We start from the raw sequence: 25,602 nt of genomic DNA on the forward strand, positions 1-25,602 counted from the left end.
GGCTGCATCAGGGGTGGAGTATACTTCCCTGCCCCTCGACTTGAGATTTGCCATGTAACCTGCCTGGGACAATGACAAATGCTGGAAATGAGAGTGTACCAGTGCCGAGCCTAGGTTTGAAAAAGATTAGTGTTCCCACTTGCCCTCTTACATGCCTGCCATTACAATGAGAAGGACAAGTTCAGGCGGCCCACGGGTCACAGAAGGAGGATGAGAGACACATAGAGCAGAACTGCCCTGCCTGAACCCAGAGGGTTGTCAGCAGACTTCCAATAGACTTGCAGAGACAAAAGCAGTAATAAATGACTCTTGTTTTTAGCGACTGAATTTTGGCTAATTTTTTATGCAAGCAAGTTAACGAGTACAATGTTTTTGATGAGAAGTCTGCCATCAGAATGATTGCCATTTCTGTAGGTGAATTTTTATTTTTACTCTGTTAGCTTTAAAGATAAAGGGAAATATTTATATTTTTAATATACATAGAGGTATTTATGGTCAGTATAGTGAATTTGTGAACACTTAATTTTCAGAAACAGTGTATTATTTCATAATTCAATACTACTGAATATATCTTTTTTTACTCAGTCTGCTTAATGAACTTCTATTCACCCTTTAAAACCCTGTCATCATGTCAGAAATCCCTGCAAAGCCTTGCTGATATCTCTTGAAAACGGAATCATTTCCTCCTCTGGATTAATTGTATCCCTGCAATGTATTTCTGTTTTTCTTTCACTGAGATTTTTGTGACACCCAAGGTCAGAGACTGTGCTTGATGTATCTTTGTAACCTCTTTCATGGACATATCAGACATTCAAAAATATACGTAACTGGATATACCCTGTGATCAATTTCCAATCAATTCACTTGTTGAGAACAAACTGTCCAAGAAGACGGTCCCCTAAGGAATACTGAATATGTTACTTTTGAAAAACACAAAGCATTGATGTTACTAAGGAAACAAAGCACCATATAGTATGTAAAATCTAGTACAATGAACTGTAAGTCAACTTAAATAATGCTCTCAAGCTTCGACTTGCTCCCAGGCATCAGGATGATAGTTAATAGATACCGTCATAACAATCCCGAACTTCAGTGAGAAAGGCAGAGTCAAAGTAATTTCTTCCCATTGATTTCTCAGAAGGCTTCAGTTACTTCATTATGCCTAGTGATGTCAAATGAAATAACATGATAAGTGGAATAATGAAAATTATTTTCTTTTTCTTGTTTTTTTTAAAGATTGTACTTACTTATTTGAAAGAGAGAGAGAGATCACAAGTAGGCAGACAGGCAGGCAGAGGGAGAGGGAGAAGCAGGCTCCCCGCTGAGCACAGAGCCCGATGCGGGGCACAATCCCAGGATGCTGGAATCATGACCTGAGCCGAAGGCAGATACCCAACTGACTGAGCCACCCAGGCGTCCCTGAAAATTATTTTCAACAGCATCAAAATATATATATAATATATGTAGCTCAGTGAAGTGACAAATGTGGAAAGGAAATTTTATTTGATGGTCTACACACTATGTATGGATGGAGAGTATTTATTTAGAGTTTCATGTGTATGTGCAAATTGGTACAGGGCACTAAGGAAAGAAACTTGTTGGCCATAATGAGCGCAGGGTCCCAGCTGTGCAGTTTGTTATACTGTCCATATACATTATGGTGAGATGGTCCCAGCAACCTGTCTCGAAATACGTAAATTTGGTGGTGGGAAAAAACATGGGTTACATTAGAATTTACATCTTATTCTAAATCATTTTTAAGTGGCGAAATGACTGGGGTCCTTGCAATCTGACCAGGACCCTCTGCACCTACAACAAACTAGTTTGTCAAGCAAGGGAAAGTGGTATGATAATTCTGATAGCTAACATTTATTAAGCCAAGACTGCTCTCAGCATTTAGCATGTATTAACTCATTTAAATCTCACAGCGCTCACTGAAGTAGTTATACCATTATCCCCATTTTGCAGCTAAGATTTTAATTGGTACTTAATCAGTTTCCTTCTCCCCTGTTTCTGAGTTCCCAATCAACTGCGAGCTGAAACAAGGAATGAGAGAAGCAGAAATCAGTGTCAGATTATTGTTAAATATTGATAAGAAAGGACAGCTGGGTCTATGACAAGACTCAGACTTCCTATTATGTTTCTCCAAGATCAAATGTATATACAAAGAAAAGCATAACAGACAAAAACTTATTACAAAGATTTTAAAAATATTCATATACTAACATTCTTTCTCCACTGATATGAAACCCCATCTGTGTTACATATGTGGTTGCATCGATTATTCTGTCTGCTTCTGAGCTTTCTCATGCGTTCCACGGCCATGCATGTCTATTCCTGGGCACATGCTACACTATTTTATGCTACACTGTTTTAATGACCACAGCTTTAAAATAGGTCTTAATAACTGGTAGGACAAGCACAATCTTCTTCTTCTTCAAATGATCTTGGCTGTCCTCCACTTTCGTGCTTCCATTTAGATTTTATAGTCATCTTGTCATTTTCAAAAAGCTATGGAAATTTCAATCAGTATCATAATATATTTCAGATTAGTTTTGAGATAACTGCCAACTTTGTGACATTTCTCCAGTAATTCAGGACTGCTTTTGTGTCCACTGTTGTTTTTGTTTTTTCCAAAAAATATCTTGCCAATCTTGTTATACTGTTTTTTTTTTTTTTTAGATTTTATTTATTTATTTGTTAGAGAGAGAGCACAAGTGGGGTGAGGGGCAGAGGGAGAAGCAGGCTCCCCGCTGAGCAGGGAGCCCGACGTGGGGCTCGATCCCAGGACCCTGGGATCATGACCTGAGCTGAAGGCAGATGCTTAACTGACTGAGCCACCCAGCGCCCCTTGTTATATTATTTTTGCATTTATTCTAGAATAAACCTTTTCATCTTGTTCAACTATATTTTTTACTGCTTCTTTCAGTAAGGGCCTTAGTCTTCGTATGCCTGAAATTATGTTTTCCTCCTTACTTTTGGACAATAGTTTTGTATTTTATGTATAGCTTACTTCCAAAACTATTGTTTTCCCTTAGCATGTTGACATGAGTACTCTATTGTCTTTGTTCTTTGTTGTTGATGAGAAGTCTGCCATCAGAATGATTGCCATTTCTGTAGGTAAATTTTTATTTTTACTCTGTTAGCTGAAAAGATTTTTTTCTTTAGCTCTGATACACCTAGATATGGACATACTTGTATGTATGGTACTAGCACCGGAGCTCACTTTTAAGCATGAGACTTATGTCTTGGTGGAAATTTTTCCTCCAACATATCTTAAATGTTTTTCTGCAGCATTTGTTTTAGCGTTGTCTTTTGGGACTTTTATGGGACATATATACTTCTATAGGACATATATAGGATATATTGAAGACTTGCCAATATATCAAGCAGGTTTCTAAGTTTCACATATTTATATTGTGAACTATATTCCTAGTGTACTTGTCATCACTATATTCAATGTGTCCAAAGAAGCGTTTCACCCTAGTGAGGATTTATAAAGCAATTTCAATAGCTATATTTGTTTTATTTTTTTTAATTTTTTTTATTATGTTCAGTTAGCCAACATATAGTACATCATTAGTTTTTGATGTAGTGTTCAACAATTCATTAGTTGCATATAATAACCAGTGCTCATCACAACATGTGCCCTCCTTAATATCCATCACTCAGCTACCCCATCCCCCAACCCCTTCTCCTTTGGAACCCTCAGTTTATTTCCCGGAGTCCAGAGTCTCTCTTGGTTTGTCTCCCTCACTGATTTCTTCAATAACTATATTTAGATACAACACCAAATGCATGATCTATGAAAGATTTATTAAAGCCAAGACAACAGGCCCCAAAAGGACTTCTGCTAAGCCCCACATTAGCAAACCAAGATTGAAACAGTATCAGCTCTCCCAGAAATGGAATCTTAAACTAGTCCATCAAGAATTAGCTGATGGGGGTGCCTGGGTGGCTCAGTTGGTTAAGCGACTGCCTTCGGCTCAGGTCATGATCCTGGAGTCCCGGGATCGAGTCCCGCATCGGGCTTCGTGCTCGGCAGGGAGTCTGCTTTGTCCTCTGACCCTATCCCCTCTCAGGTGTTCTCTCTCTCTCATTCTCTGACAACCCATCTGACAAAGGATGGTCTCTCAACCCATCTGACAAAGGATGGTTATCCATAATATACCAAGAACTCTAAATATTCAACAATAAGAACAGAACACCTCAATTTAAAGATGGGCCAAACACTTGAACAGACATCTCACTAAAGAAGACGTACAGATGCGAAACAAGCTTATGAAAAGATACTCCACATCATATGTCATCAGGGAAATGTAAATTAAACCAACGATGAGATACACTACACCCCTATTAGAACAGCCAAAATCTTGAACACTGACAATACCAAACACTGGCAAGGACATGGAACAACAGGCAATCTCGTCCGCTGCTGGTAGAAACGCAGTGTCACAGACATTTGGAAGACATTTTGGCAATACCTTACAAAACTAAGCCCATTCTTACTATATGATCCAATAATTGCACTCCTTGGTTTTTACCCAGGGGGGTTGAAAACTTATGTCCGCACAAAAACCTGCACGTGATGCTCAGAGCAGCTTTATTCGTAAGTGCCCAAACTTGGAAGCAGCCAAGGTGTCCTTGAGGAGATTAATGGATCAATAGCTATCTTTTCCATGTTGGAATTTCAATTTTTTTTTCATATCCTACCTTGCATATCTTCCTAATTTTCTTTTTTTATAATTTTTTATTATTTATATGAATATAATTTCTTCTTTTAACCCTTTGGAAATCTTATTAACCCCTCTGAGTTATTTTTATTTAAACTAAAGAAAATTAACTCCTATATGCTGGTTTTGTTGGCTATCTTTCTTAGTGTTATTTTCCTTATAGATTTTTGACACTTAAATTCATCTTGAGTAGTAGTTATAAAAATCAGTACTCAAATATGAGAGATTCAGCACATTTCTTTCTCACACAACCATTTTGTGCAAGAGTTTTGGGGCAGCCCTCCACACAGTGATTCAGAGATTCAGCCTTTTTCCATCTGATGGGTCTGCTCTCCTCTGGGTCCTTTGAATTTTTCTCTTATTCAACCACGTGAATCCCTCTGACCTTCAGTCTTCTCAAATATAAACTAGAGATAATGATAGTACCTACTTCATAGTTGCAAGCATTAACCATGTCACTGTACTCAATAAATAATAGTTCCTAATACTAATAATGACTATATAACTCCATATGCAATGGGAGTCACTGGGATTTTAGGCAGAGGAGTGGCATGGCATATTCAAATTCAGCAAATATTTCAGTGTCCACCCAATGCCATATGTACACGCTGAGAATACAGTAGTAAACAAAAAACATAACTCCTACCCAGGTGGAGCATATATTGCAGTGGGAGAGACAAGATCAATAAGTAAAAAGAATGATGTTTTTGAAAAGTCACTGTGGTGGCAATGTGGGGGATGATGCAGAGAGTGGTAGGTTGCTTATGTAATAAACAAGATAAAAGATGCACAGGCTGTTTCGGGGCAACGATAGTAGGGATAGAGAGGAGAATATGGGTTTTTAACATTTTAGGGGTAAAATAGCAGTTTTCGGTGACATCACCAAGGGCAGAAGGGCAGAAGCACGAGAGAGAGGGAGAGTACAGAATGAAGCCCAGATCTTGTGCATTTCTGATTTAAGTGATCCTGCAGATGGTGGCAACAATATTGGTAATAGAAGGAGAAGAGCAACTTTGTGGGAATAAAGCAATTCAATTTTCCACCACTTGTGTTTGATGTTCCCTATAACTATATTTGTTCGGTAAGCAGTTCTGTAGATTTTGTTTGTCACAAAGCAGGTGTGCAGGAGTTTGCCCTCCAGATCCACTCTCTACCAGGCTCTGTCCCCAGGAAGGCCCACTTGTATGAGTGGTATCAGTAGACTTTTGCCCTATTTCTACGTGAATTTTATTAAGAGTGAACATGGCAGAAGATTAGAAGAAGAGAAGGAGGAGAGACAGGTCAGGATGTTTCCTCCCCAGGCTACTTCCCGGCCAGGATGGTGTAGTCTGGCGTCATCCCTTGACTGGAGGCCAAGGTTCCCGTCTAGTGTGTCTCCCCCTCTCCCTGTCCCTCTTGGGTTCTACTAACTCTCCCCCTTGCCCCTTTAAGCCTAGGGTAGGTAATGAATCCTGTTGTCACTGGAGCCAGGATTCTATGCTCATTTCTCCTAGGTTCCCTATACTCACTCGCTCAAATTTTGAATGTCACCGCTATGTTAAATTCTTCTCAGATCACTTAGTTTGTACATGCCCTGTGTTTTCTCCTGGGACCTGCCTGATACAGGAGATGCTCTATAAGTAATTACTGAACAAAAAATTTACAAATAATTACAGAGATGGGTAGGTGGATCTGGACTTGAGAAATCGACTCTTGTTTAGCTCTTTGGGTAATCATGGAAGTCATGAGAGTCTTGTGGACTCAGTGCAGAGTAAGGGGAGAAAAAGCCATTATCTGGCAGGGGTAAGAAAGAACGTGGAGAGGCAGTGCGCCGGGTGGCAGGAAATTCCAAGGTGTGGTGGATAATCCTAGCAAGGCATATTATGAAGTTCTTCAGGAATTTCCCCTCACCTAGTAAGAAAATACATTGCTCCTCAGGGATGAGGGGTAAGGAGGGAGGAGAATCAAAAGTAGAATTAAGGAAGTAAAAAACAACACGTCCATATTTCTTAATTAGATTCAAGGGCAGAACTTAGCCAAGGGTAAGGATGTAGAAGTTGGAATGTTTTTATTCCTCAGGGGGCAAATATTCCTCTCTCTGCCACATCTTTTCATCCAATTTATCTGGCTTATATTTGTCGCCAGAAACCTAGGCATTTCCAAACCAAATAGCTGAAACTTTCCCTATAGCAGGACCAAAATAGCTACAAAAGGCTAGGTGTGCTTCATTCAAACAGTTTTGACAAGAAATACTTGCCACGTAACAAAAGGGTCACTCTCTCTGCTCACAACTGTGGCCGCACCTTGCAAAATGCAATAGAAGTTTTGAAACAGTTGAAATTGGCCCTGCAAATGCCTTTCCAGATATTCCTAAAGTATGTACAGGAGGAAGGAAACCCACCATCACAGTTATATGGGATGGTGTCCAGGTTCTTGCCAAGAATATAGAACAAACAGCCACTGCCTTTAATCCATACCCCATGCACCCCATCCCACTTTTAAAAGAGCACCTGGGTGATGCAATGAGTAAAATAAAAACACACCATATGAGAACCTGTGGGAGTAATGGATATCTCACTGTCTTGAATATGGAGATAGTTTCAAAGGTATAGATACATGTCAAAAGGTTTGTATACTTTACATTGGTGTATTTTATGTCAATTTTACCTTGGTAAACTTGTTTAAAACAAGACAAAAGAAAACCACACCATATAAAATGGAAGGGGTGGTTCCGGTAGGGAGCTAGGAGTTGGGAATTTATGTAATAGTTTGGATAGACCTGGCGTATATATGGCTTCCAGCCATATTCTCCACATTACTGCCAGAGTGGTCCTTTAAGAATGTGAATCAGATCATGTCCTCCTCTGCTCAGGACCCTCCAGTGACTCCCATTTCTCCCTGAGTCGAAGTCAAAACCCCCATAACCTGCATATAACCCCATCAGGCCCTATACCCTCAAACTCTTGTGACCCCTCTGGCTTTGGCATCTCCTACTTTCCACTCCTCAACCACATTAGCCTCCTGGTTATTCTTTTTTTTTTTTTTAAGATTTATTTATTTATTAAAGAGAGAGAGGCAGCGTGAGTGGGGGAGGGGTAGAGGGAGAGCATCTTCAAGCAGACTCCCTGCTGAGCACAGAGCCTGATGTGGAGCTCGATCCCACGACCCATGAGATCATGACCTGAGCCAAAACCAAGAGCCAGATGCTCAACCGACTGAGACACTCAGGCTCCCAGCCTCCTGGTTATTCTTGATCAAGCATGACAAACTTACCTCAGGGCCTTTGCACCTGCTATTTTCTCTGCCTGAAATCTTTTTTCTACTCCCAAATATGTTTGTGGCTTGCTCTAGATCCTATACTTTTAGCTTTTCCTTCAAACTTTACCTCCTAATGAGGCCTTCTCTGACCTCCTATTGAACATGGCATTCTCCTGCATGCACCTTGGCCTCAGTGCTTCCTACTTCCTTCCCTGCTTTATTTCTCTCCGTAGTACTTGATCATCATCCGCCATTCTCTATGGTTTACTCCTCATCCTCCCCCTACAATATCAACTCTCCAAAGGCAGGGATTATTGTCTGTTTTGTTTACAATAGCACCTGTACATGGGTATACACTCAATTAAAAAAAAGTTTAGATAATACTTCATTCAGTTAAAGAAAAAAAATCAAAATTGTCATGGATTTCATGCACAACAATCAACACATTGTACGGAAGCTAAAGGGATAGTTTGCTACCATTGGAATCATGCTAAAATTAAAATTATTTCTTCCTGTTCTAAAACTTCTCTGGTGAGATATGCCATTCTTAAACTCATGAAGTACAGAAAATAAAGACATCTTAAAATTAATCTAGTTCATTCAGAAATCTGAATGGCATTTACAACATCTCAGCCCAGTTTTAACTGGAACATCTCCAGTATTGGGTAACTTACTATTCATTTATTCAAAAAGTATTTATGATCACCGTGCAGATTAACTCTATGTGTCAACTTGGCTAGGCTACGATGCCAGATGTTTGGCTAAACATCAGTCTATGTGTTGCTGAGAAGGTATTTTTAGGATGTGATTAACATCTAAATCAGTAGACTTTGGGTAAAGCAGATTATTCTTCATAACATGGTGGGCCTTATCTAATCAGTTGAAGGCCTGCAGGAGCTCCTCTGAGGAAGAAGGGACTCTGCCTCCAGGCTGCCTTTGGACTACAACATCAGCTCTTCCCTGGTTTCCAACCTGCCAAGCTGAACTGCAGATTTTGAACTTGTCAGCCTTCACAACTGTATGATTATTCATACATAATTTCTTAAAGTCTCTCCTCTCTCTCTCTCTCTTTCTCTCAGTGTGTGTGTCTGTCTTACACACACACCCCTACTGGTTCTATTTTCTGGATAATCATGACTAATATACTTACTGAGCCCATGTTCTGAGCCAGGCGCAGCCTAGGCACTAAGATACGATGATGAACAAGACAGCTTGGAGCCTAGTAAGAAAGTAAAAAAAAATAACAATGCAAGTTTGGTAAATATTCTTAAGTGTAATGAACAGTGTGTCATGGAAACTCTAACAGGCACATTTTAAATTTAATAGGGACAACTGACCTAGGTCAAGAAGTCCTCACTTTAGAAATAAGGTCGAAGGACCCATGGAGGAACTTGGTGACAGCTGGAGGGACATTTGGGGCCCTGCTGAGTCCTCTCGTCCCAGCTTGGTGCAGCTTGTGCAGAGCCAGTGGTGCAGAACTCCTAAGGGAGAGTCCCAGGCTCTGCTCTGCCAGACATTTCCCACGTGACTTGAGTAAGCTGCCTCATACTTCTGTTTCAATTTCCTCATCTGTAAAATGTGGATACAACAGGATATAATCCATTGGGTTGTTATAACATTAAATGAAAGAATTTCGGTAAAGCATTGAGGACGGTTTCTGACATATTGAATGTGATCAATAAAAGCAGACCATATTGTTACCCTTTAAAAACTGAGTTGACATCAACAACACAGGGAGTAACAGGTGTTGGCAAGAATGTGGAGAAAAAGGAACTGTTGGTGGGAATGCAAACCGGTGCAGCCACAAAAAGTTAAAAATAGAACTACCCTACGACCCAGCAATTGCACTCTTGACTATTTACCCAGAGAATACAAGAACACTAATTCAAAGTGATACATGCATCCCTAGGTTTATAGCAGCATGATTTACAATAGCGAAGACATGGAAGCAGCCCAGGTGCCCATCGACTGATGAATGGATACACACACACACACACACACACACACACACACACACACACACACACACAATGGAATATTATTCAGCCTTAAAAAAAGAATGAAATCTTCCATTTGCAATGACATGGATGGAGCTAGACGGCATAAGGCTAAGCGAAATAGTCAGAGAAAGACAAATACCATATGATTTTGCTCGTATGTGGGATTTAAGAAACAAAATAAACAAGCAAAGGGAAAAAATAAGAGAAAGAGAGAGCCAAAGCAAGAAACAGACTCTTAACCATAGAAAACAAACTGATGGTTAGCATTGGGGAGGTTGGTAGGGGGATAGGTTAAACAGGTGATGGGGATTAAGGAGTGCACTTGTGATGAGCACTGGCTATTGTATGGAGGTGTTGAATTACTATATTGTACACCCGAAACTAATATTACACTGTACGTTAACTAACAGGAATTAAAATAAAAACTTAAAAAAAAAACAGCTGGAAAAACAAAACATGTCGTTTTCATCTATCAGTTTATTTCCCATCCCTTGGAACCACACAGACCGGTCTACTCCCTCTTTCCCACTACAGCCTTTCCCGAGTTTAGGGCAGCCAACATGTCCCTAGTACCAGCCTCTACGGTCAGCCTCCCCTCTCAGTCCAACATCCCGTTCCCTCACTGCCTCTCTTGTGAAATAGCTTCCAATCTCCTCACCAGCCAGGTGCTGTCCTCTGAGACAGCTGGGGAGTCTCTGAGTCTCTGCCTCTTTCTGTGTGCTTCCCAGAACTGACCCCAACACTGAGTGCGCCAGAGCCCGTGGGACCCGTGGGACCGCCACCTTCCCCGCTCTGGGGATGGCACCTCTGTGTCACCTCAGGGGACTACATGAGGACCTGAAACCCGATGCTCGGTAGACTCTGTGACATGAGTACACGTTCCTGGCCTCTGGGAAGACCCCGTCTTTATTTTTCCTCTCCCACTTAGGAAAAGAACCATTTTGTTTGTTTGTTTATTATGTTTATTTGTTTATTATGGTTTCATTAAATTCTGGGACAAAATTTCTGGGAAAAAGGTCTGATCAGACCACCCCCTATTCCAGTATCACTGTAGATTTCTTTTTTGTGCCTCTATCCTAGGGGGCAAACCTCTAATCATGATGACGAACATACTAATCCAGCCTGCTATGTGAGAGACAGAGACTTTTGTCACCTATGAATGCTCTCACTCCCCACTGCCTGATGTGGAAGTGCTCTAGGAGTTTCTGTATTTTACTGATAAGGGAAGCCAGGGTCAGAGCTAAACAGCTGCCCAAGCCCACTCAGCTGATGAGCAGGACGGCTGGGATCCACACCCAGGCCAACTGTTCCAGACCGATGCTGTGGGTCCTGAGAGATGCTACCCCTCCAGATGTCATTCATGGCCCTGCCCCATCAGTCCCCAGCCAAGCGTCCCGACACCGTGGGCCCCAGCACGAGCCCCTTCTCCTCAGCACCAGGCCACGTTCATGGACACGCAGGCCCAGTACCATGCACACTCCCTGCTCCTGCACGCACAATGCACACTTGAGCTGTGCACTCCAATCACACGGCACAGTTTGTTACTGCTTGGACATCACACACCCTCGTGCACCTGCCTCTGGGCTATTGCTTACATGATTCTTTGGGGAAGGAATGGAGGAGGCCCTCCTTGAGCCCTTGCATAAGAATGACAACAGCAACAGCTAACATTCACATATAACTGCATACCTTGAACTACTCAGACTACTTTACATATAGCCACTCATCCAATCTCAAGACAGACGACCCTAGCAGCTAGGCTCTATTACTGTTTCCATTTTACAGATGAAGGAATTGAGGCACAGAAAGATTAAGGGCACACAGCTAGGAAGTGGTAGAGACACGATTTTTATCTATGCAGCCTGGTATTCTAAATCCTTCACTTCTGTTCTTCTTTCCAGTCCTTTTTAGGATGTCATTGCTCTCAGCCGGAGAGACACCTTTTTTGTAGCATTTTCAACTTTTTTTTTTTTTTTAAGATTTTATTTATTTATTTGACAGAGAGAGAGATAGCGAGAGCAGGAACACAAGCAGGGGGAGTGGGAGAGGGAGAAGCAGGCTTCCCGCCGAGCAGGGAGCCCGATGCGGGGCTCGATCCCAGGACCCTGGGATCACGACCTGAGCCGAAGGCAGACGCTTAACGACTGAGCCACCCAGGCGCCCCAACGTTTTCAGCTTTTGATTGTAGTGATTTCTAAGTTTCCCCCAGTAGATGATGCCTTCTGCCGGGGCAAGGCCTGCAGCACCTAGCACGGTGGCCAGCACGCAGGGTCTCTGCTGAGTAAGTGGATGAAGGAGATGGTGAATCAGTACTAAGTGAAGGGGCACAGAGGGTGGCAGTTGTCAATAAAGGTAAAGAATGAAGAAGAGAGATTGCTCTTTAATCCTTTTCCAGAAAACCCACATGCCAGAATGGCCAAGAACCCAGGAAGAAAACACATGCAAAAGAGAGACCAAAACCAAAGCACAGATAAAAGAGAAAAATCTCTTAGCTGATAAAGAACCTAGAAAGACTCTTAAAGACTTCTTTATTGGAACTTCCGTATAATATTTCTCATTGTAATACAGAGCTCTGCAACGGTCCTGTTTTTATATCCGTTTTCTTGCTTCACTTCCTTTGCTACTATTTCCATGGCCCCATGTTTGTGCAGCTCCTTTCTTCGTGCCTTTGTGCATCTTGGGCTCTTGGCCAGTTGCAGACATGCCCTGTTTGAATATTTACACTGAAGTCAGCAGTACCTTTTTTTTTTCTCTTTTAAATGGAGTATGTGCATGAGAACTTTGGTTATAATTTCCTGAACCAGGAAAGCCAGCCACCAGGGATAGAAATTCAGTCGTAAATGACTTGTTAAGGATTCTACTTTGTGAAGTGACTTCATAAGGAAGCCACTCTAGGTACAGAGGTTCTCAAAATTTGGCGGGTAAAAATCATCTATGGAATCTATTTATAGTACAGATTGCCAGGTCCCAAGGCCCCAGAGATTCTGCTTCAGTATACCTGAAGTGGGTCTCAGGAATGAGAATTTTTTTTTTTTTTAATTTATGTATTTGACAGAGAGAGAGACAACGAGAGAGGGGACACAATCAAGGGGAGTGGGAGAGGGAGAAGCAGACTCCCCGCTGAGTAGGGAGCCTGATGCGGGGCTCTATCATGACCTGAGCAGAAGGCAGATGCTTAACGACTGAGCCACCCAGGCGCCCCAGGAATGAGAATTTTGAATCTAATGCCCGAAGTGATTCTGCCACAGGTAGATGTCAGACCGCACACTGAGAAAGGCCACAGTGATGCAAAGAGCCTGAGCTGTGGCTTTTTAGAAAGCCAAACTTCACACTAAATATCTTTTAAACATGTGCAGCTCTCTTAAACTACTTGAGCCTCAAATTCTTTATCTGTTAGAAGGAGACAATAATGCTTACCTTCCTATGGTTGGATCATGAGGCCATGCTTCCATGGGATGGAAATTTTAACAATAGTCTGTGTGAAGATGTCACGGGGTTTAGCAGCCGTGCTATGGAGAAAGGGTGGGGGTAAATTCCCTCTAACACCGCTTTTTTTTTTTATTTAAGTTCAATCAATTAACATATAGTGTATTATTAGTTTCAGAGGTAGAATTTAGCGATTCATCAGTTGCATAAACACCCAGTGCTCATTATATCAAGTGCCATCCTTAATGTCCATCACCCAATTACCCCATCTCCCACCTCCCCTCCAGCAACCCTCAGTTTGTTTCCTAGAGTTAGGAGTCTAATAACACTTTCATGAAACAAATGTATCCTCAAACCACTATAAACATGCCTATCTCTGGCAAACATAATTTAGCATAAAGAATGAAGTTATTACAAAGAATCATTTTATGTGAGTACATTTGCAAGCCTGGTTGAAATGGCTAAATTTCAGGAAAAATATAAATGACCAAAATTGACTCAAGAAAAAATAGAAATCTAAATTAACCAATAGCCATTAAAGAAAGGTAGATTGCAATCAAAATGATCTCTCTACTATAAAGTAAAAACAGGTCCAGATGCAAAAACACAAATAAAATGGTCACATGTGAATTTAAGCTGAGGTCTTTTTTTTTTTTTTTTAAGATATTATGAGCAAGTAATGTTTACTCAGGAAGCAGGTACTTTTCATAATCAGAAAATCTACGCTATATTATATTACACTGATATAAGGAAAAATACACAACCATCTCAATAGGTGTAGAATAAACATTTAAAGTGTCCAGCACTCATTCAAGATGAGAAGAAATCCTAATACTTTCATTAGGAAGGCACTTACTTAATCTGATGAAAGTATCTATCAAAATTTACCAAGCATCATGCTGGATGATGGAACAATAGAACTATTTCTGCTTCCAGTCAGTGATGCAGTAAGAGTCCTACACAGTGAGATTAAAAGATAAAAAGAAAAAAATAAATAGAAATTATAAAGGAAGAGAGATGACTGTCCTTATTTGTAGACCATATAATTATCTTATAAAAAAATCTCAAGAGATCCATAGACGCTATATTAGATCTAATTAAATAATAAAGAAAAGTTGGCAGATACAAGATACATACAAAAAATACCAAATACATGTCTGTACAAATGCAGCCATCAGAAAAATGTAATAGAAAGATAAGATCCCATTTAAATAGTGACTAAAAACTTTAACTTATATAGAAATAAGTCTAATAAAAAGATACCTATGCCCTTTATTAGGAAAAGTATAAAGAATTAAAAAAGGATATAAAGAAAATTAAATAAATGAAGGTAAATATCATATTCCTAGTTGGATAGACCCAGTAAAGGTGCCAGTTCTTCATAATTAATTTACAAATTCAAACCAAATCTTAACAGTACTTTTCTCTGAACTTAAAGGTCCAAAAATAGCTAAGAAAAAATTTGAAAGAACAAAACAAAGTGCTGAGTCTTACTCTACCAAATATCAAGGCTTTGGTAATTAAAACCATGTGGACTTAGCACAAATCCACATAAACAATCAGACCAAAAAAAAGAATACAGAGCTCAGAAACAGAACCATGTACATATGGAAACCTGATATACGACAAGTGTAGAACTGTAGACCTATAGAGTAAAAAGAATTATCCCAAGAAATGGAATGGATGTAATTGTACATACTTACGGGAAAAAAAATTAAATTAATTCCCTACATCACACCATACACACATAGAAATTATTATAAGTGGATTGAAGCCATAAATATGAGAAGTTAAACTCTAAAACTTTTGAAGAAACCAAAGAATTATTAAATAAGAAAAATAGAAATTCACATAGTTATCAACATTTAAACCAAAATAGAGTTTCTTTTAAACAAAATACACTGTAAAGTAAGAAGATTAACAAGATATTTGGAACCAATATATGCAATGATATAACTGGCAAGGAATTAGTGCCAGAATATTCAAAGTATTAATATAAATCGACAAAAAAAGACAACCCAATTTTTAAAATATGCCAAAGATAGGAGTGGAAGCAGCACAGATGACCAATACACTTAAAAAAATGTCATTAATAATCAGAGAAATGCAAAATAAAGCCACAGTGAGATAATATTTTATGCCCAGATTGTCTAACATTCAGAAGCTTGGCATTTCTGAGTATCTACTTCTGACTCTGATGGAATAATTGGAAACAGACTTATTTTCTCACAGTAAACAACTAGAAAAATGAACAAAATAATTTTTAAAAATGTTTTCTATTTAGTGGCTATAAAACACTGATCCAACAGAGAGGACTGGAAGTTGCAAAAAAGAGTCCCAGAGGGGAGAGAGCTAAGTAGAGGGGATGCTCCTCCAGGGATGCAGAGAAAATCACACAGGGTTGCCTTTCTTTGTATTCTCAATACAAATCCACCGATGTGTAGGATGAATTTCTATGAGTAGAGACAAAGGACAACTGGGAAAGTGTAACCTGAGAAATTCTCCGAGCTCACATACAGCTGACTTTGAGTACCAAACAGCCAGAATAGAGAGGTGTCATGGAACCCCAGGGTCATTTATTGATAGCCAAGAAGAGGCAAGTCTTAGAGAACAAAGTAAAGTCTAAGGAAAAGAATACCTTAGATCTATCTAACAAAGTTAAAAAAAATAAACCTGAAAAAATAAATCTTCTCTAAAGTAACATTAGCCACTTGCAAAATAAATCCCAATATTCTAGACACAAACCTTACGCCTTTCACCAAAATTAACTTAAAATGTATGAAGACCTAAAGGTAAAGTACAAAACTATAAAACTCCCAGGAGAAATCCTAGATTGCCTTGGGTATGGATGGCTATGACTTTTTAAAAACCACACCAAGGGGGGGCGCCTGGGTGGCTCAGACAGTTAAGCGTCTGCCTTCGGCTCGGGTCATGATCCCACGGTCCTGGGATCGAGCCCCACGACGGGCTCTCTGCTAAGCAGGGAGCCTGCTTCTCCCTCTCCCTCTGCCTGCTGCTTCCCCTGCTTGTATACTCTTTCTCTCCGTCAAAAATAAATAAAATCTTTAAAAAAATAAATAAATAAAAATAAATAAATAAATAAATAAAAACCACACCAAAGGCATGATGCATGAAACCCACTTTTAATATACACGCAGATACAGATTGAGAATAAAAGGGTAGAAAAGGATATACCATGCAAACACCAAGCATAAGAAAGTTGGAGTGGCTATGTTAATAATAGAAAAAGACTTCAGAACAAGAAATATAAGTAGCAATAAAAAAAGGATATCTCATGGTGATAAAGGGGTTAATTATAAGAAAACTTAACTCCTAAATGTGTATGCATCATATAAGAAAACTTCAAAATATATAAACAAAAACTGATAGAATTTCAAAACTGCTCTCTCAGTAATTGATAAAACAGTAGATGGGAAATGAGTAAGGATATACAAGATTTGAAAAACATTTAAACCAATTTGACCTAATTTACATTTATAAAACACTCCAGCCGACAATATCACAACATACATTCTTTTCAAGTGTCCGTAGAAATTCAACAGGATGGAACATATACCAGATTACAGAACTCTCCTTTCAAAATAAATCAGTGCATACTGGGTATTTACCCCAAAGATACAAAAGTAGGGACCCGAAAGGCTACGTGCACCCCGATGTTTATAGCAGCAATGTCCACAATAGCCAAACTGTGGAAAGAGCCAAGATGTCCATCAACAGATGAATGGATAAAGAAGATGTGGTATATATATACAATGGAATATTATGCAGCCATCAAAAGGAATAAGATCTTGCCATTTGCAACGACGTGGATGGAACTGGAGGGTATTATGCTGAGCGAAATAAGTCAAACAGAGAAAGACATGTATCATATGACCTCACTGATATGAGGAATTCTTAATCTCAGGAAACAAACTGAGGGTTGCTGGAGTGGGGGGTGGGGTGGGAGGGATGGGGTGACTGGGTGATGGACACTGGGGAGGGTATGTGTTCTGGTAAGCGCTGTGAATTGTGCAAGACTGTTGAATCTCAGATCTGTACCTCTGAAACAAATAATGCAATATATGTTAAGAAAGAAAAAAAGAAGAAGAAGAATGTAGCAGGAGGGGAAGAATGAAGGGGGGGAAATCGGAGGGGGAGAAGAACCATGAGAGACAATGGACTCTGAAAAACAAACTGAGGGTTCTAGAGGGGAGGGGGTTGGGAGGATGGGTTAGCCTGGTGATGGGTATTGAGGAGGGCACGTTCTGCATGGAGCACTGGGTGTTATACACAAACAATGAATCATGGAACACTATATCTAAAACTAATGATGTAATGTATGGGGATTAACATAACAATAAAAAATTTAAAAAATAAATAAAAAAATAAATCAGTGCAGGATTAAAATGAGAGTATTTCTTTTCAAGGAATTGATTTAGCCATCAATAGCATAAGATTATTGGGACGCCTGGGTGGCTCAGTCGTTAAGCGTCTGCCTTCGGCTCAGGTCATGATCCCAGGGTCCTGGGATCGAGTCCCGCATCAGGCTCCCTGCTCCTCAGGGAGCCTGCTTCTCCCTCTGCCACTCCCTCTGCTTGTGCTCTCTCTCTCTCTGACAAATAAATAAAATCTTTAAAAAAAAAATAGCATAAGATTATCAGTTACATAATCCCCAACTATTTGGAAATCAAACACTGCACTTCTAAAATAAACCATGGGTCAAAAAAGAAAAAAGTGAAGGAGAGATGAACACTAGGGACACAAAAAGAAATACAATGTGTTTTCTGCCCTTTCAGATCTCATGATCTATGGGGCAAGTAAATGAAGCACTGAAATAGATACGGAAACTACTCGAACAGAGTAGAAGTGCTATGCTGACATAGATAAAGGAGGGATGCACGTTCATTCTGTGAGTAATTGTAAGATGACTGGCATTTACCAATGAAAGAGAAGAGTGTCTTGGGGAGGGGCACAAAATGGCATTTCATTTGCCGGGGCTAAAGGGACGATGTGAAGAAGGATGGTGGTAAGAGATGGGGTTGGAATTGTTGTGAATAGATTAAATAAAGAGTGGGAGAGCTTGGAATTTATCCTGAGGCTGCTGGCAAGAGGTGTTTAAAGGAAAACGAAGGGAGACGCGCTTAGACTCGTGTATTGGAGACATAATTCTGGCCATCTTCAATATGGAAGGGGATGTGGGGTTGGGTTGAGGATGAGAGGAGGAGATGGGCATGGATGCTGAGTGACCCATTAGGAGTCTACTGAAATAATCCAGGGGTAGGATCATGAGGGTCTGAATTAAAGGTCTAAGAATTTAAATGGTGAAGCATATTCTCTTTAAGAGTCTGAAGATATGAGTCTGAATGCACGCCCTCACAAAAACTCAACATTTACTCTTGAGCAAGTTGCTCCACTGCTCTGGCCCTAAGAACATCATCTATAAAATGAGAGCCACCCATGGTAAGAACTGTGAGGGACAGCCGTGCTCCCATCCTCTTAGAACTTCTGTAACCAGCTCTGAATACCTGTTCCCTCTGCCTGGAAAGCTCTTCGTCTGCATCTTCATCCTGCCGACTCCTTCCCTGTCTTTCAGATCTGGAAAAATTTCACCTCTTGTGCGGTGGAGGCTTTCTCTGACCTCCCAATCCAAACAGCTTCCACTGGTCACTGTTTAACACATCACATTATTGTCTCACTAGCTTTTATTAGTACCCCAAATTCTCGTATCTATTTGCTGAGTCTCATCTGTCTATACCCCACTAGAATGAAAGTTCTGTGAAAAAAGAGAAATGACCTGTCTTATGTCCCACCGTACCTCCAGCGTCTAGAACCATGCACATAAAGGACCCTGATTAAATGTCTGTCAAGCGTTGAGTCTCATAAAACCCATTTATTTTTATGAGTATCATGAGAATTGCCTAAGATCACACAGCTAATAAATAGTAGAGAGAAATGAAAATCCTTGTCTTCTGATTTCCTGGTTCACTGATCTTTCCATGCATGACATCTGGTCTCTTACCTCATAGGATCATTTGGGAGATCAAATGAGAGGATAAGATGGAGCTGTAAGTTTTCTGAGAAGACGAGGCTCATGATTTAGAAGTTGCCCGGAAAGGAAACAATGACTCAGTACCTCCAGAGGCTGAGAGCAACTCACAAAATTCACTCTATGGGCAGCGTCGAACCTAGGAAGCTTGGAAAAGGTCACTCTTTGTTTCTGCTCAGATGTAAAAGCCAGCATCAGGTGCTGTTGAGAATGAGATTCAGTAGGGACATATGATATGGGAGGGAGGTGGGTGGGGCAAAGGAAATAGATAAAGGTCTGTCTCATTAAAATGTTACAGAAGTCCTGAGGTGGCAGGATGCCCAGCTGCTCACATCTAATGTATTCCTTCCTCTTGTGGCTTTCTGAGGGAAAGGTTACATCCTCCTGGGTTTCTTCCACTTCACAGGGCTGAGGAGGGAAAAATCTGACTGAGAGAGAGAAGACATCGACCAGGCTATGAATGACTAAGAATCTAAATTTGTTGTAATGGAATATATTAATCCATGCATCTCTCGCTCGCTTGTCCAGCAACTGTTGCATAATAAAGAAATTAGCTAATATCGCCAGACGCTGTGTGAGGCATGGTGATAAAGAGGTGAATAGGGTAGATGGGGGCTTCACCTAAGGGACCCTGAAGGTAAGTGGAGAAAACAGATAGTAAACAAATGTTAGTGTCATGAAGTCCCATCTTCTTGAGGTGACCCTGGGGAAGTCCCCCCTTCTCAGTGACACTCAGGACTACCTAGTAAAAGACAACTAAGAAAAAAGGTTTTTCATGAGAGGCTCTGGACTCCGGGGAAACAAACTGAGGGTTACAGAAGGGAAGGGGGTGGAGGGACAGGGTAACAGGGTGATGGGTATTAAGGAGGGCACAGGATGTAATGAGCACTGGGTGTTATACGCAACTGATGAATCACTGAACACTACATCAAACACTAATGATGTACTTACTGTATGTTGGCTAATTGAACATAATTAAAAAAAAAAGAAAAAGGTTTTTTTTTTCCTTTGTCATCTTTATATCAAAGTAGAAATATAGCCATAAAGCAATTTGATTTTAGTACAAAAGTTCAAATTTGGAACCAGTCTTCAGTCTGAACTGGCCTTCGTTTTTACATATATGCTTTTTTAAAGATTTATGCATCTTATTTTATTTTATTTTATTATGCTATCATCATTAGTTTTGATGTGGTGATCCATGATTCATTGTTTGCGTATAACACCCAGTGCTCCATTCAATACGTGCCCTCCTTAATACCCATCACCGGGCTAACCCATCCCCCCACCACCCTCCCCTCTAAAACCCTCAGTTTGTTTCTCAGAGTCCATAGTCTCTCATGGTTCATCTCTCCCTCCGATTCCCCCCCCCCTCATTTTTCCCTTCTTTCTCCTAATGTCCTCCATTCTATTCCTTGTGTTCCACAAATAAGTGAAACCATATGATAATTGACTTTCTCTGCTTGACTTATTTCATTTAGCATAATCTCCTCCAGTCCCTTCCATGTTGATGTAGAAGCTGGGTATTCATCCTTTCCTTCTTTATCCATTCGTCTGTTGAAGGGCATCTCAACTCTTTCCACAGTTTGGCTATTGTGGACATTGCTGCTATGAACACTGGGGTGCATATGGCCCTTCTTTTCACTACATCTGTGTCTTTGGGGTAAATACCCAGGAGTGCAATTGCTGGGTCATAGGGTAGCTCTATTTTTAATTTTTTGAGGAACCTTCACACTGTTTTCCAAAGTGGCTGTACCAACTTGCATTCCCATCAACAGTGTAAGAGGGTTCCCCTTTCTCCACAACTTCTCCAACATTTGTTGTTTCTTGCCCTGTCCATTTTTACCATTCTAACTGGTGTAAGGTGGTATCTCAATGTGGTTTTGATTTTAATTTCCCTGATGGCTAATGATGATGAACATTTTTTCATGTGTCTGTTAGCCATTTGTATGTCTTCTTCAGAGAAATGTCTGTTCATGTCTTCTGCCCATTTTTTGACTTGATTATTTGTTTTTTGGGTGTTGAGTTTGAGAAGTTCTTTATAGATCTTGGATACCAGCCCTTTATCTGTAGTGTCATTTGCAAATATCTTCTCCCATTCCGTGGGCTGCCTCTTTGTTTTGTTGACTGTTTCCTCTGCTGTGCAGAAGCTTTTTATCTTGATGAAGTCCCAAAAGTTCATTTTTGCTTTTGTTTCACTAGCCTTTGGAGGCAGTCTTCAAAAATTTTAAAAATAAATGTGCATTTTTTCACATTTATTGTTAGAATTTTTGAAGACTGTTTCTCAGCTTTATTGAGGTATAATTGATAAATAAAATTGTAAGATATTTAAAGTGTACATTTGATGTATGTCTACATGATCAAAGGATTCCTCCCATCTAGTTAATAACCATATCCACCACCTCATGCATTTATTATTTTTTTTAAGTGAGAAGGTTTAAGTTCTCTCTCAGCAAATTTTAGTTATATAATACAGTGTTAGCAACTGTAGTTACCATGTTATACATTAGATCCTCAGAATTCATTCATCTTATAGCTGAAAGTGTGTACTGTTTTACCAACCACTTCCTGCTTCCTCCACCCCCACCCCCAACCCCTGGCAACCACTTTTCCACTCTCGGTTTTAATGAGTTTGATGTTTTTTTAATAAAGGTTCCATATAAGTGATACCATGCAGTATTTGTCTTTCTCTGCTGGCTTATTTCAATTAGTATACTGCCCTCAAGGTCCATCCATGTTGTTGCAAATGGCAGGATTCCTTTTTCAAGGCTGAATAATATTCCATTATATATATAAATATAAATACACATATGTATGTATGTATACATGCACACACTTACACATAAATACTTGGTTGGCAGGATTCTTCACATTCTAAAGGCATCACATTTCACAACTGGGAAAAATGCTCTGGCTACACAGCATGTGACAAGAAAGGCAGCCTGACCGTGAGATACCCGGTGACCATGTGTCTAGAACTGCCCCTTCGTCATTGGCTGCCAGCCACCCTGGGAAAGGTTTGCTCTCAGGTGAGGTACTGCTGTGCAGCTGAGATGAGCCCTCCAGGGGCTGACAGCACCCCCTGCAGCTGGGCAGCAAATCCTTTCTTGAAGGGGGATCTGGGCAGCACCCCTCCATGCTCATCACATGGAGGATGATACAATGATTAAGAGATGCACCACACAGTTAGACTTAATGTTGGAATCTGGCTCCTTTCCTCTACTTCAACTCTGTAAGGCTCAGCTTTACCCCCTATAACCTGAGGATAATAGTCCTTTGGTTATGAAACTATTGTTACATAGAAGTGAGGTAATATAGGCTAAGAACCCCGCACAGGGCTCAAAAGTGCCACCCATCATTGTTAGCACTATTTGGAAGCTGAGACCAAGCAGTTCAAATACTGCGTGTGTCAGGTATAATCATGCTTGATTATGCTCAGATTATTTCCCCCTTTTTTCCCCCTTCTAATTTTTTTTTTTTCTGAATAATGTTTCAAAGTCTCCATGTGGCTTTCTTTTTGATGAACAGTTGGCGATGAGGAGAAAGGTAAGCTCGTTGGAGGATTAGAGCATGAAAATTCTTTGTTGTGTTTGCTTACTGCTCAGTAGCCCCAGCAACTCCACTCCAGGCTGGCTCCGTAGCCACCCCAGTTCGCCGAGATTCATGCTGCCCAGGCTGCAGACCTGCGTGACAATGGATTCCCCAGGCTTCTAGCTATCCTACCTTTCTTCAGAGACACCCAAATATTCTGATCAAAGGTTTCCACTTGCTGGAGAAGTGGAGCATGATTTGACCAAATCTAATTTTTGTGTGGATATGGGTGTGTTTTCATTTCCCCTTCCATAAAAAAAAAAAAAAGAAGGGGAGCAGCATATGTTATTCCTTTGCTGCCATCTGAAACAGCCAAGTTGAGAGCCAATTTATTCAGCCTAATTCATTCCAGATTTCTCAAGGAATAAACAGTGTTCCTGAGAGTTCTCAGATGTATGGCCAATAGAGATCTAGTTGCCCAGGAGCGCTAATGTCAAACATTCAGGTACCCTTCAGTTAGGGCACAAGGCAATAGGGATGGAAGGTGGATTCAGACACTCTCTGTGTGCCCCTGAGACCCCAGAGCTGTGTGAGGTGACAACTGCTTTACATACCCTTAGCACAGACCAAGAGAGCTCATTAGGGTCCCTGTAAGCAATATCATGTTTCATTGCTCAAAACCGAATTCAAATCTGCAGAGAGAAGGAATTGCTCAGAGAGAGAAAAACAAAAGGAATTGTATTCATATTCTTTCTCCGTGAGTCCTACATATCCTTCAAGATCCACCCCCCCCCCAAAGCCCTACTTTTTCTACAAAAATCTTCCTAGACAATGCCAGCCTATACAGGATTCCTATTGGAATTCCTATTTGGAGCTATTCCAAATCCCGTTTCTCAGAGGACGAAATAGAGACTCTGCTGCTCGCTAAATACCCTGCTTACTGAGAACTGGTAACTCTTAATGTGTACAGAAGAAAGATTACATCCTTTGGAGGCAGGTGGTTCTAGGTTCGAATTTTCCTTCACTTTTACTTGCTCTGTGAATTTGGGTAAGTTAGCTCTCTGAACCGGGTTCTTCATTTGAAAAATGAAGATGATAATTTCTGGGTTGCAGATAACATATATGAACAAAACAATAGGGCTACCATCATTTTAGCTTTTGTTGCTCAGTCGATAGGCCCTTGGTCTTCTCCGATATATCAAACATTCCATGAGGAGTACTGAGCTCGTGGTGAGGGAGGCCAGTCTGTGTGCTGTTTGTTGTACTCAGGTCTATTCTTCACACTTTCCCTGCTTTGCTTTGTGTCCCTAGGGATGACCCCGCATTTCCCAGGCTCCTGGTTAGAAAGTTCTGGCTGGGTTGGGCCCTGGGAGGTATAAATCAGAGATAAGAGGCAGAGGAGAGAAAAAAATCCAGGTGAACCGTGTCTCTGGCCCTGGCTGTGTCTGCTCTCTGGCCCCCAGACAAGCCTGTCTGGTTCCATCTCTGCCCAGGTGACCCTGACCATGGGGCTCTGGAAACATCCCTCCCTCCAGCCAACAGCATTTTCCTGCTATTGCTGATCTCTTGGCTTCTCACCTCTTCTTTCACCAGTGCAACCAGTTTCTTCTGTGCTCAATATTGAAAGCTTCCTGGTTGAACCCTGACTCCTATATTGAGTATGAAGAAGGTACTCAGTCCATAATTACTGCACATTGTTTAAAAAAACATTAAAGAGTCCTGGTAAATATAGAATATTGGAAATCAACAAATTCTAGATATATGCAAAGTCCCAGCACAGTCATTTCATAGATAAGGAAATGGAAGCCCCAGAAAGGGAAATGACTTCACCAAGGTAACACAACCAGAAAAATATGCAACACGCATGCTCATGTGAAAGGCATTTATCCTAAGTCTGTAATACAGATTTCTAGATGTACATTACTTGAGGACAGGGATTCCTCTTTGTACAGTTGACCCTTGAACAATGTGGGGGCTTGGGGTACCGATCCCCTGCACAGTCAAAAATCCAAAGATAACTTTTAACTCCCCCCAAATTTTACTATTAATAGATTACTGTAGACTGGAAGCCTTACCAATATCAGTTGAGTAACATCTATTTTGTATGCTACATATATAATATACTGTATTCTTAAAGTAGAGAAAAAATATTATTAGGAAAATCATAAGAGAAAATACATTAACAGTACTGTGTTGTATTTATTGGAAAAAAATCCACATGCAAGTGGATCCATGCAGTTCACACCCGTGTTTTTCAAGGATCAACTGTATATTGATAGTTCCTAGCATGTAGCCTGATAGGGAGCAGATGCTGTAAACGTCTCCCAGTCAGATGCAAACTCCCTGAAGTAGGAGACACAGAGAAGCTTTAAAGACCCTAGTATGTATCCTGGTACCCAACTTATGTTTAAAATGTTGGCATTCATAGTTGACATAGGAGTTTTCTGCCAATACTCTGGAAGACAATCGTTATGTGGTTTACAAAATAATTTCTCACACAAGCCATAGAACAACTTTGTGGGGTAGTAGGCAAAATCATTATTTACCAGTCTTGTTTTACAGTTGAGGCGGTTAAAGTGGCTGGCCCCAAGGAAGGTCATGGGCTGAACTCAAATCTTCAGATTGCAAAATG

The 25,602-nt window shown here is 40.5% G+C and overlaps 1 long non-coding RNA gene across 1 annotated transcript in view; it reads left to right on the plus strand.

Annotated features, from left to right (window-relative positions):
- LOC118554965 (uncharacterized) overlaps positions 1-25,602 on the plus strand; it is a 369,884-nt gene that overhangs the window by 273,190 nt on the left and 71,092 nt on the right. Inside the window, exon 2 of the long non-coding RNA XR_013447586.1 lies at positions 22,301-22,468. This is a non-coding gene — a long non-coding RNA (uncharacterized LOC118554965). The remainder of the gene's footprint in view (positions 1-22,300; positions 22,469-25,602) is intronic.

Source organism: Halichoerus grypus, chromosome 5 (assembly GCF_964656455.1).
Source record: "Halichoerus grypus chromosome 5, mHalGry1.hap1.1, whole genome shotgun sequence".
Taxonomy (NCBI): Eukaryota; Metazoa; Chordata; class Mammalia; order Carnivora; family Phocidae; genus Halichoerus; species Halichoerus grypus.